We start from the raw sequence: 5,516 nt of genomic DNA on the forward strand, positions 1-5,516 counted from the left end.
AATGTAAGATGCCAGAGAGCAGAAATCCCTGTCTGTTTTGTTCCTCAATGAATCCCAAGTTCCTGGAGCAGAGCCTGGTATGGAGCAAGCTCGTAATAAACATTTGTGGAAAGTCTTAAATTTCAGCTTATAAATAACCAGAGAATATGGAAGTATCACAGTCGCACCCTGTCCAAAGGAAAAGCCAATCATTTGCACTCTGGAAACTGCAAAGAAGGGGCGGGGGAATATGTCCAAAGCAGCTCAAATGACATTTCAGCTCAGTCCAGCAAACACATTTCCCAGCTGAGATGCTGCGCAGAGCAGCCGCGTACGCAGGCAGATGAGGCCACAGCACCTCACAAGAGACGATCTGCAGCTCCAGATTAGTCCTCGCGGACGGAGAATCTCAGGACACTGGGTTCAGCAGCACAAAGGAAGTTTTCTGTCCCACATTCTACCTGATCTTTAGATAATTTCTCAGTCTTTTTAAATTTTATTTTAGTATTATTTTTTTTTTTTTGTCTTTTTGCTATTTCATGGGCAGCTCCCGCGGCATATGGAGGTTCCCAGGCTAGGGGTCGAATCGGAGCTGTAGCCGCTGGCCTACGCCAGAGCCACAGCAACGCGGGATCCTAGCCGTGTCTGCAACCTACACCACAGCTCACAGCAACGCCGGATCGTTAACCCACTGAGCAAGGGCGGGGACCGAACCCACAACCTCATGGTTCCTAGTCGGATTCATTAGCCACTGCGCCACGACGGGAACTCCCTCAGTCTTTTATTTATTTATTTATTTTTGCTTTTTAGGGCCTCACTTGAGGCATTTGGAAGTTTCCAGGCTAGAGGTCGAATTGGATCTACAGCTGCCAGCCTATGCCACAGCCATAGCAACGCAGTATCCAAGCAGCGTCTGCGACCTACACCACAGCTCACGGCAACACTGGATCCTTAACCCACTGAGTGAGGCCAGGGATCGAACCTGCAACCTCATGGTTCCTAGTCGGATTCATTTCTGCTGTGCCACAATGGGAACTCCGAGATACTTTCTCAATCTTTCTTATGTGCGGCCCAGCCTTTATGGTTTCAAATTATCCTTCTAGTTTTCATCTGTTCTGCTTCCTTAGGGTAACAAGAACATAGCTGATCCAAGTGTCTGAAGTCCATTAGGACAATCAAGTGGGGGAATGGGGGAGGGTGGCACTCGGCCAGCTTCCATCCATCCCTCTGAGACAGCCTTCTCAAAGATTCGGGACTGTCATTGCCTGGGTCCTCTGTCAGGGACGCTATCACATGCCACCAGGCAGCTGTGCTTATTTTCTCATTCATTCATTCATTCAATCCAAGCAGCACTGAGTACCTGGCCCTCTGCTTACCTCTAGGCATCCAGAGCTAAGAAGCCTAGTCTTTGCTTCTCAATGTCATGTTCAGTCCCTTATTGTGGAATCAGGCTGAATTTTACCTATTAAGCTTCACAGAACCTGGGAGCTGACCCAGGAAGATTTCAATGGCTGTGTCTTCTGCACACAGGGAACAAAATCAGGCCTCTCCACATGGCCAAGTGCCTCTGCGCAGCTGGTCCAAGCCTCCCACCTGCACCTGGGTGGCTTGTCAACTTGCCCAGGGCTGTGACGACCCAGAGCCACCCGCGCCTGCGCCCAGGTGCCAGCAGCTCCTTCTGCGAGGCCTGGAGCAGGCCCGGGCTGGGCGCTTGGCTCCCTAATCTCTAATCCTCCCCGGCCAGGCCTGGTCTCAGAGCCTGTTCCCAAGATTGTTTATCTGTTTGGCTCCCAAGCCTCTTTAGCCTTCGCTCTAAATCCTTTCTAAATATCAAGCTTCCTTTCCCATGTCCGGCTCTTCAACCCTTTTGAAGATCTTTTATTTGGCTGTTAAAACTGACAGCTGGCCACCCAGCCTGGACCTGTTTGTGGGCTGTTTTGCTTTTTGTTTGTTTGTTTTGGAGAGTTCCATTGACCGTTTTTCCTACCACATTTGAATTCAGCCACTGGCTTTATATTTAAAATGTAGTTCAAGATAGTGACTCACAGCTTGAAAAACTTAACGGTTTCCGAATGAGACAGGTTGGGGGGTGTGGGGATGCCCTGAGGGTTTGGGATGGAAATGCTGTAAAGTCTGGTTGTGATGATTGTTTACACCTATAAATGTAATAAAATTCATTGAGTAAAAAAATAAAATAAAATAAAATGTAGTTCAATTAAACTAATCTTAACCAAGAGGCTACAGAGTCCCCCACTCGACTGGGGATCAGTAAAGGAAGGATTCATGGAAGCAAACAGATCGGAGAAGAAAGTCCGCCAGTGTCCAGGAATAAGGAAGTGCTGAGATGAAGGGAGAGGAAGGAGCCTTCTGGGGGGATTATAACCAGCTTCCAGAAGAATCCTTGGGGCTAACACAAACTAAGGTGGAGGTAGAAAGAGGCTCAGCAGGTCCTGGGCTCGGTTGGGTTGAGGATGGGCCACACATCCGTGCTCTGTCTTACAGCTGCTGATGTCTATGTCTTGGAGTATGAAGATCCCTTTTTTAAGTTTAAAAAAAAAAAAAAGAAAAGAAAAGAAAAAGCTTGGCGTTCCCGTTGTGGCTCAGTGGAAATGAATCTGACTAGGAACCATAAGGTTGTGTGTTTGATCCCTGGGTTAAGGATCCAATGTTGCGCTGAACTGTGGTGTAGGTCGCAGATGCGGCTCGGATCTGGCATTGCTATGGCTGTGGTGTAGGCAGGCAGCGACAGCTCTGATTTGACCCCACACTGGAAACTTCTATATGCCGTGGGTTCAGCCCTAAAAAGAAAAAACAACAACAACAACAACAACAAAAAAACCCAACCAACCAAACAAATTCAAGGATGTCCTATGAAAAGAGTTGTATTTTTAATAATCTATGATTAAGAAAATGCACATAAGGAAGCTCCCGTTGTGGTCCAGCAATAACAAGCCCAACTGGTACCCATGAGGATGCTGGTTCGATCCCTGGCCTCACTCAGTTGTTTAAGAATCATTGCTGTGGCTGTGGTGTAGGCTGGCACCTGTAGCTCTAATTCGACTCCTAGCCTGGGAACTTCCATATGCCACAGGTGTGGCCTTAAAAAGCAAAAACAAACAAACAAAAATGCATATAAAAATACTATTGAAGGCTACCTTAAGAAAATCTGTATTTGAAAAATATCCCTTAAAATCAGTTTTAAAATTCAGACCCCATCCTTAGGTTTTTCTTCAAACAACCCATATGCTTTTCATTTGAAAAAAAAATCTGTATTGCAGAGGATAAGCCAAGTTTCCAAATGATGATGTGAATAAATTTCATGATTCTTACAGGCTACTACAGCTAATAACATTAAGATGCAGCAATAGATCTCTTTTCTTCTACTCCATTAAAATCACTGGAGTTAAGGTCTGTATGAAATTCCCTTGGGTTTCCCATCACTGCCTACCAAGAGAGACATCCATACCATATATACATCATCACATTTTAATTTTAATATATATCACACTTAATATGATATATCACTATCTTAATTTTAATCTGTTGAAACAACTAACCTCCCATTCATCTCAAGAGGTTTGACTGTGACCAAACAATGAACCCAGCCTGACTTCTTGGGGGGTTTTTTGTTTGTTTTTGGCTGCAACCACAGCATGCAGAAGTTCCCAGGGCAGGGATCAAACCCAAGGCACAGCAGTGACCAGAGCCAGAGCACTGACAATCCTTAACCCACTGAGCCACAAGGGAACTCCCTGACTTTTGGTTTATATGGACCAAGTTTCTCCCTTCTGCTGCCTGTAGCTCAAGTTTTCATTATCTATAATAATAAGTTTTTAGAAAAGCAGAAATTTGGCAAGGCTGAATTTCTTCTTCAAAGAGCAATGGGCTAAATTTGCTTCCTTTCACGCTTGCTGAAATCACCAGGTCCAGTAATTGTTAATTGCTTTCTGAATACATGAAACATGCCAAGTGAAAAACAGATGTTATGATATATGTTGGTTATTGATTATGTTGTGCTCCTGAATTAAGAAAAAGCCAAAAGCCTTTGCAGTTGGTGGTTTATTATGCTTCTGGAAGAGCAGTCCAACTGGGGGACGATATAATAGGATTTCTCCTCCACTCAAAATATCCTCACCCATCCAGGAGGGAACAGAGCCCTAATGTTTGCATTCTTTTAAGCCAGCCCTTGCCTAAAGTTCACCCCTGCCTGAAATTCGGCTCCTCTGTTCAGCACACATCGACCCTGCAATAATAAACTGGCACAAGCCTAATTCTTATGATGATTAATGGAGCGCCTCAGATGCAGTGTATTATTTCATCCAAAGTTAAAAGAGTGATTCATCATTAATCACTATAAGAAATGGGCTCGGCAATTCATAATTCTAAGCCAGCCCATTTCCTTAAGGATCCCATTTGCCTTTTGTTTTCCAGAAGTGGTACCGGTCACAGCCTCACACTGCCTACATTCTGACATGCACATTTTCTGATTAATTCTCTTTAAAAAGTCACGTACTTCAAGGATATTTACTTAGAACCCCAAAGCCTCTGAAAAATCATACTCTTTTCAGATACCAATCTTTTTCTGGATCCAGCTGCCCTCAGATTACCAAATTAAAACAAGCATCCTCGTCCAGAGATTGAATGAACTAATCAACTAATCACAAATCAGTAATGCTCAAGCCTACCTCTGGTCCTAGGCAAAAAGCAGCAATTGGAGTAGGGCTGTTTGGATTGATATGTATTTCCCTTGGTTACCTCTTCATTGCTACTCGTCACCTACAACCAAATGGCAACCAGGGGCCAAGGAAGAGCAGCAACATAAACCAGGCATCCCCTTCCCACCCTGGCTTGAAGGCACTGATAAGGACTGCATCCCCACTTTCTACCCAGAAACTTACACTGCATCATTTGCCACCTGGATGCTATTTTCTCCAAAGCTGCCCATCCGGTGCAAGGATGTGATTCTTTTCTGCTTTACACAAAGAAAATGGAAGCCTTTGCTAAGCTATAGCATCATTGCCTGCCTCTCCTGGTGGTGATCAAGCAGTGCATAAAAACAGCTTTACTGCTGGCACTAACGCCTGCAGAGAGCTCAGAGCCTCCTCTGTTTTTTCTGTCCTTTTCCTTCTCCTCCAACTACCTCCTTCCTGTTTCTCTCTCTCCACTCACTTCTTGTTTTTTTTCCCTCTCACGTTCCCTTCTTCTCACTTCCCTAAGATATTTTCCCCCAATGGACAGAGTAGTCAATCCCAGATAACAGGTCAGCCCATTAGCATTTAGGGATAAAAAGCTTGGGAGAGGCACAGAGCTTATCATTATGACTCATGCTAGTCTCTCAAGAAATTATAATTTCTAACCAAGTCAATGAAGCAAGCATCTTAAAAAAGAGGCATCCAGAGTGGAAGGAAGAAGGAAAACCCTCTCTATTTGCAGATGGCATCACCAGATGCATGGAAAATCCTAAGGAATCCACTAAAAAACTATGAGAACAAATAAACAAGTTCGGTGAGGGGTTTTTTGTTTGTTGTTTTTTGTCT

The sequence above is a fragment of the Sus scrofa genome, chromosome 4 (genome assembly GCF_000003025.6).
Source record: "Sus scrofa isolate TJ Tabasco breed Duroc chromosome 4, Sscrofa11.1, whole genome shotgun sequence".
Taxonomy (NCBI): Eukaryota; Metazoa; Chordata; class Mammalia; order Artiodactyla; family Suidae; genus Sus; species Sus scrofa.